Source organism: Pelobates fuscus, chromosome 3, assembly GCF_036172605.1.
Source record: "Pelobates fuscus isolate aPelFus1 chromosome 3, aPelFus1.pri, whole genome shotgun sequence".
Taxonomy (NCBI): Eukaryota; Metazoa; Chordata; class Amphibia; order Anura; family Pelobatidae; genus Pelobates; species Pelobates fuscus.
Genome location: NC_086319.1, coordinates 275,627,293 through 275,642,830, shown reverse-complemented (window position 1 = coordinate 275,642,830; position 15,538 = coordinate 275,627,293). Strand labels below are relative to the sequence as shown.

General features: G+C 40.1%; 1 protein-coding gene across 1 annotated transcript in view; it reads right to left on the bottom strand.

Moving 5' to 3' along the window:
- Positions 1 to 15,538, bottom strand: part of FAM178B (family with sequence similarity 178 member B) — a 958,733-nt gene that overhangs the window by 110,973 nt on the left and 832,222 nt on the right. The window lies entirely within an intron of this gene.

Sequence of the window (15,538 nt, the reverse complement as noted above, 5' to 3'; positions counted from 1 at the left end):
CCGCTGACCGCATTCGAGGAAACCAAGATGGCCGCCGCCACGTGCAATTAACCGGCAGTAACCTCACAGCCTGGGAGGTAAATTGCCTGCACACTTTAACTTCTGGGTGGTCCGCCTGTGTGGCACTTGGTTCAGTAAGCCCTATTTACTGAACCAAGTGGGGGAAAGCCAGGAACAAGTTATTTTACCGGTCTGGGGACATAGTCTTAAAGGGGCATTGTTCACCAAAGTCACAATATGTCCCCCAGACGGTTCTTAAAGGGCCATACACACCCAATAAAAGTCCATACGTTTTCAGGGGCCATAGTCTTAAAGGGTATTGTTACCCAAAGTCTCAATAGGTCCCCAGACAGTTCTTAAAGGGCCAGCAGCAGTACAATAAAATACCATTCACTGTACTTAAAGGGCCAGCAGTCGCACGATAAAATACAATATGCCCCAAATGTGTCCAGGGGCCATAGTCGCAGGGCAGGAGGCTAGCAACCAGGCTTCTCCAGTTCACAGTGGCGAAGTTGGTTTCGCCACAATGACCATAGTTTCTTTACAATCGGACATTCCCACCAGGTATGTATATATGTCCCAGCAGACGACCCACACCTCCAACATATATTCTGTAAATGTGGGTACATCTTTGATAGTCTAGATGGAGTGTAGTACCATTTATATATTAATTTAAAATGGCATTCTACCAAATTTATACCATGTATATATTTTGTTAAGTAAGAAATAGATGAGCACCATTGTTTTTCTGATATTGATATGTCTAATTCTTTTTCCCAGTAATCTATGATTTTTAAAGGTATCTGCCCCATTTCTTTTAACAGGACATTCGCCAATGATGTGACTTTTTTCTTAGATCTATTACAAAATATGATTTCCAATTGGTTAGAAATTGTAGATATATTATCAATAATAGAGGAGTGTAAATAATGTTTAATCCTTAAATAGGTAAAGATTTCTCTAGATGGTAATTTATAGGAATCTACGATGTGTTGAAATGATATCAGTCTATTGTCAATCATAATATCGGAAACAGTATCTATACCGTGTTCAGACCAAATATTCAAGGATAAGTCAGTTACATTCTGCTCAATTACCGCTATAGAACAAGTCTTTGGTATCTTGTTTACATAACCCAACAATTTTTTGATTTCTTGCCAGGTGTTTAACGATTGGCTGAGTATAAATGATTCAATCTGCGTAAAAAATTGGGATTTACCCAGTAATTCCTTCCATATCAAGAGTTCCAATTTATTGGGCATCACAACCTGTGACTCCAAAATATGCCAGGGTTCATCTATAAATTGTGGGTATAGAATATATGTCTTATCATATTTGCATAATAAGTGGTGATAATATTAGGAAAATTTAAGCCCCCATTCGATATTCTCTTAGACAAGATTTTAGAACTAATTCTCGTTTTTTTGTTTTTCCATATGAACTTGGAAAAATATGATTGAATCATATTTAGCCAAGATCTTGGGATTTTCATAGGTACCATGGAAAATAAGTAGGACCACTTTGGCAATATATATGAATTTATAATGTTAATTCTGCCAATCCAAGTAGTCTCCAAATTTTTCCACTTTTGTAATTTATAATTCATTTCTTTGATCATTCTAAGAATATTAATCTCCATTATATCCTCAATATCTGCTGATATAGTAATCCCAAAATATTCTATTTCCTTATTAGACCAGATGAAATTATATAGGTCCGATAATCTCTTAACCGCATTCTGTGATAGATTGGTATACAGGGCAGTGGATTTCAAGATATTAACCTTGAAATTGGAAATCAAACTGTAAGATTCTATTTCTTGCATAAGAAAAGGCAAAGATGATTCTGGTGAGGTCAATGATATCAATGCGTCATCCGCATATAACGATATTTTTAATTCAGTGTGCGCAATAGGGAATCCTTTAATATTATAATTATTCCTTATAGCGATAGCCAAAGGTTCCAAAGTTAAAATATATAAAAGTGGGGATAATGGGCATCCCTGTCTGGTACCATTTCGGAGTGGGAACCATCCAGCTAAGATGTTGGGGCCCACTGTCCTGGCTGAGGGGTTGGAATACAGTGCCATAATTGCATTACAAATTCTGCCCTGGAAACCAAACGCAGTCAGTGTCTCCCTAAGGTATCCCCACCCGACCCTGTCGAACGCTTTCTCAGCGTCTAGAGACAGGGTCAGGAGGGGAATATTGGATCTATTAGCGATATCCAATATGTCTATTATTCTTCTAGTATTATTGGAGGACATACGACCTGGCACAAACCCAATTTGATCTCGATGGATCAGTTTATCGATAACGGTTTTTATTCTAGTCGCAATAATTGCAGAGTAGATCTTCATGTCAACATTTATTAGGGCAATGGGTCTGTAATTTTTTGGATCTTTAGGATCTTTTTTAGGCTTTAAAATAGGAATTATATTGGATTGGAGTAGTTCTTTGGGTGCTGATTTTTTTTCAATGATCTCATTAAACAAATCGGTTAAGGGAGTAACCAATAGTGGCATCATATATTTATAAAAGGCGTTTGTGAAGCCGTCCGGGCCAGGGGTTTTATTCCACGGTAGTTTTTCAATTTGTTGTTGAACTTCTGCATGTGTAAATGGTAAGTTAAGAAACACTAATTCTGCAGGAGAAATTTTTGGAATCTGAATGTTTCCAAGATATTTTAAAACTTCACTATTTTGAGGAATATCGTTGAGCTTATATAACTGTCTATAATACTGATTAAATTTTTCTCCTATTTGAGTTGGGGTTGTATAAGTACTGTTTCCGTCTATTAGTTTTTCCACTCTATTTCTAGCTTGGTGAATTTGTAATCTTTTTGTAAGATTTTTAGAGGCTCTGTTTCCCATGTGATAATAATTCACTTTGAATTTGTTTATATTGATTTGAATTATTTGTTCTTCTTTAAAGTTAATTAAATTTTGTGTTTGTTTTAATGAAGCTCTTAGTTCCTCTGAAGATTTTTGTTTATTTAAATTGGAGAGCCTATAAAATTCAATATATAAGTCTGCCAAAGATTGTCCATTATTTTTTTTAAAGATATGTCCCATTTTAATCAGGTAACCTCTTGTTACTGCTTTTTGTGTACACCAATTAGTCAAACAAGAGGTATCCTGGGAGCAATTCTCCTCAAAAAAATGTGTTATTAGAGCCTCTAGGTCATTTCTATTCTTCTCGTTTTCAATTAGTAAATTATTGAGTCTCCACGTGGAGATTCCCGGATGGGGAGCAGTGCCTATTTCCATAATAATGAAGCTATGATCTGCCCAAGGATTTTGCTTAATCCTAACTGTATGGATAGTTTTTAAAGAATTTGGATTGGTTAAACATAGGTCTATCCTTGAAAATGATCCATGTACATTTGAATAATGAGTATAATCTCTCTCATACGGATTGTAAATACGCCATGGGTCACAGAGATTATATACTTTACAAAAAGCCTATTTTTTATGGGTATAAAAAAGGTGGAAAAAAATTGGAGAGGGGGAGACTTTAATAAAAGGATAGGTAAAATTGAAATGGAATGGATTTACAACATGAACACTCTAATCCCTCATGGACTAAATGCTGACTTCGAGCTTTGTCATTTTGTATAATAATTTTTTAATATTTTTTTATAATTCTTACGATCCTTTCCTCTCTTCTTCTACTGATTTTATATAATCATAAGTCCTTGTTTTTCTAAAATGTCCAGATACTACTCATTTTTTCATTAGCTCATTATTAGTTGTTTATTTGTATATATCCTTAATAATTATTTATTGTCTGTATACTTGCATGCACTTTATTTGTAAGAGATTTTTATCCCTTTGCTCCAGATATATACTTATGTGTTATATTTTGTTGGGGATCTTGGTTTTTATATACATTGTATATGCTTTTACTATATCTACAATATAATCTATTGATTCTGTTCAGATATGTGCCTCTATTATGGGGACGGAATGTTAACGATTTAAATATCATCCCCTTTTTATTTATCTGTACGAGCTGATTACTAGCCAAAAGTAATACTCTTTTTTCACCTTTTATTTTGTATATATAGATGTCATATATTTATCCATTACGATGAGTCCCTGCATTTGCAGAGACGGATATTATAAGGACTGTTACTTATTCTCTACGAACATTTTCACCGAAGATACCAGTGACGTCATTTTACATCAAGGAGGCTTGACCCGCACACGATGTCTGAGATAAGAGGCTTGCACCTCATACATCTTACCTGTTAGTGGTAATTACGTAGAGGTAACAAGCACATCTGATATTCGTTTGCTCATCAAAGAAGGTATTTAAACCCGGACCGGCAAACCAGGAATACACATTTATCTTTCGACCCAGCTGAGGAAACTACACGCTGTAGTGAAACGCGTCCTGGGATTCATTTTTGGACATTGTTCCTTTTTATTGTTTTACTATATTTAAAGTGTATTTAATAAAGTAATTGTACAAAAGATTAACAAAAAAAAATAAAGTAATTGTACTTTTAACTCTGGTGGCCGGCAACATCTTATATTCAAGGGAGTGTAGTCTCTAACTACATACTACACGACTGCAGAGTCATAGGGGCTCTAGGTTTGTAAGTATATCTCTTACTCACCACTTTCGTATTTGGATACCAACTGTGCTACCCTATTGTGGTTTCTTTTTATTCCCACTCTCCTAGGACCACAAACAGATTTCTCTACAGGGGTGGGTTGCCATAACGGACCCGAAGTTATCCATACCAGAGCTAGGTTTATAGCTCTACGTTTGTGAGTGTTCCCACGATAATTATTTTTGATCAATTTCTGTTAGTAAGGTCTTACACTATGTGGGTATCGTCTTTGTACTGTTTCAGAGCCTGATTCCATCTGGTCCACTACATTATATTGATTGTATTTGGATGTAGATTACCATCTATCTTTTAGGTAACTACTACTTTTATTTTCATATATATATATGCGCTACACTATCTACCACTTTGTCTATTGTATATTTTGTGCCTTATGGGAAAGTCACTTTCTTCAGTGTTTAGCAGCTAGTATATAAATATTTCTCTTCTTATATATATTTCTAAATTTTTATTATATTAGCGCTGGTACCTATTCCCACTTTTATTATTATTATTGCCATTTATATAGCGCCAACAGATTCCGTAGCGCTTTACAATATTATGAGAGGGGGGATGTAACTCTAAATAGGACAATTACAAAAAAACTTACAGGAACAATAGGTTGAAGAGGACCCTGCTCAAACGAGCTTACAGACAACAGGAGGTGGGGTATTAGAAAGGTTAGGACAGGAAATATCAAATAGGGTGGGAGTGAAGCAGAGTTGAAGGAGAGAGTAAAGCACTGTCCTATAGGAGAGAGCAAGAGACAGGTATGTAAGGTAGAGATTAATCTGGGAGGCCATGAGCTTTCCTGAAGAGATGGGTTTTAAGGCCCTTCTTAAATGATTGAAAACTAGGGGAGAGTCTGGTGGCAGTAGGCAAGCTATTCCATAGGAAAGGAGCTGCCCGCGAGAGGTCCTGCAAGCGCGAGTTGGCCGTACGGGTGCGAGCAGCGGCCAGGAGGTGGTCACGGGCAGAGCGGAAGGTACGAGGAGGGGCATACCTATGGATCAGTGAAGAGATATAAGAGGGGCTAGAATTGTTCAGTGCTTTAAATGTATGGGTTAGCACTTTGAATTGACTCCTATAGGATACAGAGGGGTGAGGTGTGAGAGGACCGACTGGAGAGGAAAGTCGGTCTAGCTGCAGCATTCATTACAGACTGTATCGGGGCAATACGGCTTTTGGGGAGACCAATCAGGAGAGGGTTACAGTAATCCATGCAGGAAATTACCAGAGCATGGGCAAGCTCCTTGGTAGCATCTTGTGTAAGAAAGGGGCAGATGCGGGCTATGTTTTTGAGTTGGAACCTACAGGACTTGGCAACAAACTGGATGTGAGACTCAAAGGTGAGACCAGAGTCAAGTATGACGCCAAGACAGCGCGCTTGCAGGGATGGACTTATGTGGATATCACTGACTTGAAGGGAGAGCGAGAGAGGAGGATCAGTATTAGGAGGAGGAAAGACAAGGAGTTCAGTTTTAGAGAGATTGAGTTTCAGAAAGCGTGAGGACATCCAGTCAGAGATGGAAGAAAGGCAAGTAGTGACACGTTGCAGGACGGCAGGGGAGAGGTCCGGGGAGGAGCAGTATATCTGAGTGTCATCAGCGTGCAGGTGGTAATGGAATCCAAAAGAGGCAATAAGTTTACCAAGAGAGGCAGTATAAAGAGAAAATAGAAGGGGACCAAGGACAGAGCCTTGGGGAACAGCAACCGAGACAGGGCGAGGGGAGGAGGTATCCTTGGAAAATGAGACACCGAATGAGCATTGGGAGAGATAGGAGGAAAACCAAGAGAGGACAGGGTCACAGAGACCGAGCGATTGAAGAGTTTGAAGGAGGAGAGCATGATCAATGGTGCCAAAGGCAGCAGAGAGGTCAAGGAGAATTAATATGGAGTAGTGACCTTTGGATTTAGCGGAGATTAGGTCATTAGTCACTTTGATAAGAGCAGTCTCAGTAGAGTGGAGAGGGCGGAAGCCAGACTGAAGAGGGTCAAGGAGAGAGTTGGAATTAAGGAAGTGAGACACACGGGTAAAGACAAGTCTTTCTAATAGCTTTGATGAGAAAGGGAGCAGGGATATGGGACGATAGTTAGAGGGGGAGGGTGGGTCAAGAGATGTTTTTTTCCGGATAGGTACTACAGTGGCATGTTTAAGGTCAGCAGAAACAGTGCCAGAAGAGAGAGAGCAGTTAAATATGTGTGTTAGGGTAGGCACAAGACAAGGTGAGAGAGATCTGATAAGGTGAGATGGGACAGGATTGAGCGGGCAAGTGGTGGGGTGAGAGGAATGGTGAAGCGCAGCCACCTCTTGTTCAGTAGCTAGGGAGAAAGTCTGGAGGGTAGGGAAAGCATGATTTACATGTGGTTGAGAAAGAGAACGGCAAGGAGGGGAGAATTGTTTCCTTAGTTGTTCGATCTTGTCGGTAAAGTAGCATGCAAAGCTATCAGCTGTAAGGTTAGTTTGGGGGGTGGCCACAGCAGGGCGGAGAAGGGAATTAAATGTGTCTGTAGCGGAGAGCTGCTATTCCACAGGTTATCTCCACTTAAGATCCCAGTAAGGCTCAGGAACAAGTATTAGAAATCCATAAGGCAATGATTCCAGCAGGCAAGACAATCCAACAATATCCCAACATCAATCCCAATGACTGGACGACACACAGCATCAGGAGCAGAACTGAACTTTTAATCACACAGACTCCTTATAAAGGTTTCTCCCATGCAAAGGAGGGATTTACAGTAATTGGTACAGTAGCCAATGGTACAATAGTTACCTCCCATACATCTCCTCCCCTCAGTGTGACACATAATCCACTTATATCCGGTTTCTGGATGTACCACAAAACGGTCAGGTACAATTATCTAAGTGGCACCCCCTGGTAGCCCTGATCTGGGTGACCAACATATTCAAAATTCACCCAGATCGGACCAGGGGTTCGGGAGTTAGGTGGAAGAGACAATTTGACCGACCGCATATGAGGTGGTTGCCGAAAAGGGTTCCATGTGTTTTGGCCCTGCGGTCAGTCTCCGTTCGGGAGATAAAATACACACAAATCCTTGCCATCCACTATTAAATCAGTATTCGTCTGAATACCCTTGTTCGGTACTTTTAATTCACTGAACGAGGGTCTGGTTGGCCCCTCCGTTTGGGAGTTAGGGAGCTCTGGAGGTCTTAGCGGTGTTCGGGTAATTGAGTGTCCGATTTGAGTTCCAGACACTCGATGACCAAACACCGCTGAGTTTTTCGTGCGTAAGATGGTCGCCACCACGTGTTCGTATGCCGAACGGCGGCCACCCAGATACATATACAAAGTACCGATTGCACCAATTAACTTGCGGTTAGAGAAGCGTGAAAGCCTAAGAAGGTACACACTTCTCTCTGGGGTGGTCTAATGGTTCGGTAGTTTTCATTCGGAGACTGGGCCGCAGGGTAGTATTCCAACATGATAACGACCCCAAACACACCTCCAAGACGACTACTGCCTGACTACTGCCTTGCTAAAGAAGCTGAAGGTAGAGGTGATGGACTGGCCAAGCATGTCTCCAGACCTAAACCCTATTGCGCACCTGAGGGGCATCCTCAAACGGAAGGTTGGGGAGCGCAACGTCTCTAACATCCACCAGCTTTGTGATGTCGTCATGGAGGAGTGGAAGAGGACTCCAGTGGCTATCTGTGAAGCTCTGGTAAACTCCATGCCCATGAGGGTTAAGGCAGTGCTGGAACATAATGGTGGCCACACAAATTTACACTGTTATACAGGCTGTACACTTACTACTTTACATTGTAGCAGAGTGTCATTTCTTCAGTGTTGTCAAATGAAAAGATATAATAAAATATTCACAAAAATTTTAGGGGTATACTAACTTTTGTGAGATATTGTATATATTTATTCCCTCCCTTTGCCCTCTTTAACCAAGGCCTGCCGAGCCACTTCTGGATATGAACTACACCAGAAGTATTTGCATCGCGTCACTTCCCCTGTGATGCAACGCCCCCTACATAACAGCTCGGACTAATTAAATAGTTAATTCCCTAAAAGGTGGGATCAAAAATGTACCATATGGACATTACTTTCAACCCATTGTGGATGAAACCTATTCCTACAGAACCAGAACGCAGCATCGCCATTTTGGAAGTCAACAATACATTACCATTTAAATAACTGTGCATTCACAAATCTGTGCAAAACACAACACTCATAAAAGTGCTAAAGTGTAAAATGTGCTAAATAACCAATATTGTGACATATATTATATGCACTATCAATTATACAATTTATTAAAGTGCAAAAAAGGAAAATTATTTTGTTTTAAAAATAATTAATAAGTGCTAGTTTGTGAATCAGTATGACTAATTAGGTATACAAACCCAAATTTGATAAGGGTAACTTGATTCTCCACATGTAAAACAAAAGAGACAAAAATACAATAGTATAATACTGTTTGATACTAATGAATATTTAGAAAAATGTGATGAACACTCACAAACACAGAGCAGGTAAAGAGACTGCTCAGGCTATCCTCGCTTTCTCACTGTTGCACAGTGTCTCCAGGGAATGGACTGCTTACAGATTCCAATGGGGTAAAAACGATTGGGCGGCCGTCAATACAAAATAAATTTTATTGGTAAAATATTCCGCAGACTTTTGTAGGCTAAATTAAGATCGCTCAGACTTTACTTCAAACAAATCGTCAAACATCCGGATACCGGTATTTCTGGATATCGTAAAACTTGTCCCACAGTCTCTCGAGCGTCTAATCTTCCTCACGTACTGCGTGCTAGCCTGATGACGCGTTTCGCCGTGTAGGCTTCCTCAGATCACGTGTTCCTGTGCCGACCATCCCATTTTTAACAGCCTCAAAAAGTGGGCGTGCTTCTATTTTCGATAGTGTCCAATAAGTTCATACAGCTGTTTATTCAATTTGTATACCCAGACTTTTCTAACTCTTAAAGAGACATACTTAAAACGTAATTTAAATTAAAAATACATTATAAACTAAAAATATATATCTATTATTAGTCAAGTCACTTCTTATTTTTAAAGAGACATGCTTAAAATATCAACAAACATATATTATAAACATTAGTAAAAACTGCTAAAAAAATTTTTAACAAAACATTTTAAAAAAACGTACTATGGAAGATCATAAAATTGCACCTTTAGTATTAGATTTTAATGAAAACTTTAGAGAAATCAAACATATCATACACAAGCATTGGCACTTACTTAGAAAGGATAGGGAACTCAATGTTTTATTACCGGATAGACCCTTCATAACATTTAGAGGAGCTCCCAGTTTTAAAAGTATTCTAACGAATGTTTACCCAAAAGAAGAAAGTGTTAATAGGTCAACTAATAATTTCTTAGCCAGCAAGAATGGTTTTTATTCTTGCAATAGATGTATAGGCTGCAAATGTAGCGCCAATAGTACTTTGAAAGGGATTAGTAAATTTAAAAATAAGTACACTAATGAGGAACACCAGATTAATGAATTTATTACCTGCTTTACGAGAAACGTGATCTATTTATTGATATGCCCATGCGGACTGCAATATGTGGGTAGAACCATTAGACCTCTGCATAAAAGAATAGCGGAACATGTTTATAACATAAGGAGAGGGTATGAGGCACATAGTGTATCAGCCCACTTTAAGAGATTTCATAATATGGACCCAAAAGGCCTTATGTTTTTAGGTATTCAGAATGTTAAGAAGTCATGGAGAGGTGGCAACTTTATACAACAAATAGGAAAGGTGGAGATGAGATGGGTGTATAGGTTGAATACCCTACAACCCTCTGGTCTTAACATTGAATTTGACCTTTTTAATTTTATGTAATGCGGTTCTTTTATTCTCTTTGTTGTGCTTGTTTCTCTATATTTGCTTGATGTATTTTATCTATTATGAATAGTACTGGTAAAAAAAGCAGTCAAATGTTTATAATATATGTTTGTTGATATTTTAAGCATGTCTCTTTAAAAATAAGAAGTGACTTGACTAATAATAGATATATATTTTTAGTTTATAATGTATTTTTAATTTAAATTACGTTTTAAGTATGTCTCTTTAAGAGTTAGAAAAGTCTGGGTATACAAATTGAATAAACAGCTGTATGAACTTATTGGACACTATCGAAAATAGAAGCACGCCCACTTTTTGAGGCTGTTAAAAATGGGATGGTCGGCACAGGAACACGTGATCTGAGGAAGCCTACACGGCGAAACGCGTCATCACGCTAGCACGCAGTACGTGAGGAAGATTAGACGTTCGAGAGACTGTGGGACAAGTTTTACGATATCCAGAAATACCGGTATCCGGATGTTTGACGATTTGTTTGAAGTAAAGTCTGAGCGATCTTAATTTAGCCTACAAAAGTCTGCGGAATATTTTACCAATAAAATTTATTTTATATTGACGGCCGCCCAATCATTTTTACCCCATTGGAATCTGTAAGCAGTCCATTCCCTGGAGACACTGTGCAACAGTGAGAAAGCGAGGATAGCCTGAGCAGTCTCTTTACCTGCTCTGTGTTTGTGAGTGTTCATCACATTTTTCTAAATATTCATTAGTATCAAACAGTATTATACTATTGTATTTTTGTCTCTTTTGTTTTACATGTGGAGAATCAAGTTACCCTTATCAAATTTGGGTTTGTATACCTAATTAGTCATACTGATTCACAAACTAGCACTTATTAATTATTTTTAAAACAAAATAATTTTCCTTTTTTGCACTTTAATAAATTGTATAATTGATAGTGCATATAATATATGTCACAATATTGGTTATTTAGCACATTTTACACTTTAGCACTTTTATGAGTGTTGTGTTTTGCACAGATTTGTGAATGCACAGTTATTTAAAGGCACAGCGCACTTTATGTTTGAACCATTTGTATCTTAGTGTTTTATGAGCTTTTACACTTATAAGGTGCTGCTATTATTTATTATATATAATTTTTAGTCACTTAAAATACATTGCGCCATTTTAGCTTGTTACTTGGTTATAATACATTACCATACAGGGAATCCGCTGCGTCACTTTCAATGTAACGCGTGCATTCCAAGATGGTCACAAGAAACCGTAAATGAGTATCACCAGGAAGCAATTTTCATTTTAAACTACCCTTTATAAACAGGACGTTATGGGGAACTCACCACACTTCTGAAGAAGCCCTTTGAGTGGCGAAACGCGCCAAGTGGGACTCCTTATTAGTATCTACTATTTTTTATTTTATTTAATTTATATTTTTTGTTTGGCAAATTAAAGTTTATCTATATATATATATAACTTTCTTTTGCATCCATCAACTGTTTCCTGGTACCAACATATCCTTAGGTGGGGATTATACCACCCATGCTGTTCACACTAGAGCTGCTCTTCTGCTCTAGTAAATGTTAGTATAGTTTTTTACTTATTAATTTGACACATCTACCTTTGGAGTTTTCTTCTGCGTTTGCTTTCACATATGCCCTGCACATTGCACTTTATCGGAAGTACTCGTGTACCCGTCCATGCGCAGAACAATAGAGCTCTGAAGTAGCTCATAAGAATGTGAGTGGCAGCGACACATATTTATCCACCACATATATGCTATATCTACTGTATTGCACTATTGTTTTGTTATCTTTGGTTTTTGTTTTTTAAGTCCATTGTATTTAACATCAGGATACTTATATACCTATGTATGTATAACTATTTGTACATATATCTTGGGTGCGGTTTACTCTGTCTCTTTTTGTATGTATCATCAAGGTCTGGGAATCCTTGTACTGGTTACTGCTGCCTGCTCTGCATCCTCTGCTAAATATTATAGTGAGCGCCTATTACTTTCTCTGTTTTTATATACTTACTGTTGCTTGTTTTAATTCCTGTGGGGTCCAGTGGGCACCCAGCTGGAGAATTGTGCAGGCGGGCGGCATGCTGGGGAATCCTGGAGGCGGGCAGAAGCCCGGCTGGGAAATTGTGGAGAAGGGTGGCAAGCTGGGAGAGTATGGAGGCTGGTGGCATGTTGGGGAGTCGTGGAGGCAGGTGGCTGACTGCGAGTATTGTTGCCGGGTGGCAGGGGAGCTGTGATGTATCTGCTCCCTCACGCGCTTACCTGATGTGGAGCCTGACGTGCAGAGTTATACGCTCACCCTTGCAAATAAACACAGACCAAGGTGACCAGGTAAGAAGCCACCTGGGCTGTAAGTCTGTGCATGGGGCCTGTGCAGGAATATAGCTCCAAGTTGCAGTACAGTCGTGGAAAGCCGAAGTCAGGGGAAGCCAGAGGTCAGAATAAACAATGACATATGCCGAGGTCAGGAGCCATCTGGTGAACACTGGATCAAGATACACATTAACAGGAACCAGAGTCAATGAACTGACATTGTCCTCAGAGAGAGGTGGACCAAGGCTTCAGGTGGACCAAGATAGCCAGGAGCAGCCACAGGAAAAGTCCAACCCTGAGTGCTCAAGACAAGGCAAGGAAAAACATCAGACTGAAACAAGAACTGAAGTGTGGGTCAGAGGCAAAACAGCAGGCCCAGGACACAGAAAGATCCAGATTCCTATCCCCTGTTGGCCACTACTGGGGCAACCACGTCTGGCCGTCGCGTCACAATAAAAATTCTGCCCTGACATAATTGATCACAGTGTTAGCATGCACGAGCACAGGTCCGTGCACAGACCTGTCAGTGCTTCTGGCCTATGAGAGCAGAGAGGGGGGGGTTATTATAATTTTCCTCTCTCTCATTTACTGTTCCCATACAAATTATATATTGTTTTTTGGACAAGAAGGGCTTTCTTTACATACCATTATTTGTATCATGTCATATAATTTACTTTAAAAAAAATAAAAAATAAAATATGGTGAAACATTTAAAAAAAATACATGTTTTTTTACTTTTACTTGAAAAATCTTTTACTTATCTACAAAAGCTAAAGAAAAAAATGCAAAATAGATTCACAATTGTGTCCTGAGTTTAAAAACACCCAGTGTTTACATGCTTTTTGTGCAAGTTATAGGGCTGTAAGTACAGGTAGGAAATTGCTGTCTCAAAATATTTTTAAACCTCTGAATCTCACCTCACATGTACATATTTTTTAAAATTAGACAACACAGGGTATTCAATATGGGGTGTATCCAGTCTTATTTTAGAAGCCACTTAGTCACAAACACTGGCCAAAGTTAGCATTCTTATTTGTTTGTGTGTTAAAAATGCAAAAACAATTCTGAACACTAAATTTGGCCAGTGTTTGAGACAAAGTGGCTACTAAAAAGACTAAACATACCCCGGTTGCAATACATTGGGTTGTCTTCTTTTGCAAATGGTATGCCATCATGGGAGTAATTCTCATTCCTGGGCTACCATACACTCTCAAAGTCAACATAAACAGGGGGCGGGGCCGGGCGGCCATGCCAGCAGGCTGCATATCACAAGGGCTCCCGAGCAAACGATGGAAAATAGGGTATATACCCACCTTACCCGGCTTATACTGACCCGGGGGTCCGTGGCACGAGGCTCTGGAGTGTCCCGGTGTAGCTGGGGCGCCCGCTGCAGGGTGGCCCTAGGTCCTGGTACGAGACTCTGGGGCTCGGAGATTGAGGCCTACACGGGAGGGGAGTGGGGCGGACGGCCGCTGCCTCGCTCTCCACCCCGACTACAGTGAGCCACCAACTACCTGGCGCCCTCCTGGTCCTGTTTCCCCCCCCTGTGGGCCGGGGGGGTCATCCCGGTCCCCATAAGGCGGGCTACCAACTAAGCATCTCACCTAGATGGCCCGAAGCTGGAGAAGTGAGGCTTCCACGCGGTCACAACAAAATGGCCGACGGCTGCACAGCAACTGCACCGACTGAGACGGTGATCCCTCTGTGCTCACAACCTGAGCTGCTACCATGGGAGGTCCCTGAGGGCTCTCGAGGAACCCTGAAAACAACCCTGGAACACGCAAGCTGACAGGAGAGAACCATCACAGCCAGCACTTCCTCCACATGCCCAGGCCAAAGCGGCAACCCCAGAAGCTCACTTAGGGCCACCTTGGACCGAGCAAGCTCCATTAATGACCAGGGCTGGAAGAGCAAGCAGGACAATCAGCTTCACCCACTCACCGCACGATGTTACAGCCCTCGACCGCACATAGACAAGAGCCCTCGAGGACTGCGTCAAGCACCCAGTTGGGATCGGTTAAGTACAAGTTGTAGACCAGGATATGCCAGGCACAGACAGCTCCCGCTGGACTTTCTCACCAAGCTCCTCCATACAGGAATTGCTCCAAGCATACTACCTGATCGTAATGTTACAGTCTTTAGGCTGTGTTCACCTCACTCCCTGCAGAGTTATTAACTGCCTATACGTATATATGCTTAGTTACTCCAGCCTTGTATTGTCTAGCCTGTATAGTCTGCAAGTTAACTAACTTAAGAACGAGCCACTAGCTAATCAACAACATTATCTCGACTAACTCATGATGTAACCACAAACTTGTTGTAATAACTATGTCCAGACTAGCTCAGATTCAAGCGAGTTTAAACCTATTTGTGCTTTTGCTGTCTGCAACCTATGCTCCGTAACATACATGCCTATTTTAAGTTCTGCACTGTTATTTTACGTTAATGATTGTTATTATGCAGCTAGGCACTTACAGCACAACTAATTAAAAGAAAGGTACTCTCTTTAGCTAGCTTTAGCATTAAATGATAAACTGCTATTAGAACGTAATACTATATGCCAGGCAAACTTCAGTGAAACAAATTGTAACACTGAGTACACCTATGCTCCAATTGTTAAAAACGACTGTATTAGCGATGAAAATAGTGGGAACACCACATGCTTGAGCATTACTCTACCACTATCGTTATAAAAATTGTGCAGACATTGCAGTTGCCTTATGTGAAATGTATGTTGAAAATGCGCACGTGAATGCTATTGTGGCACC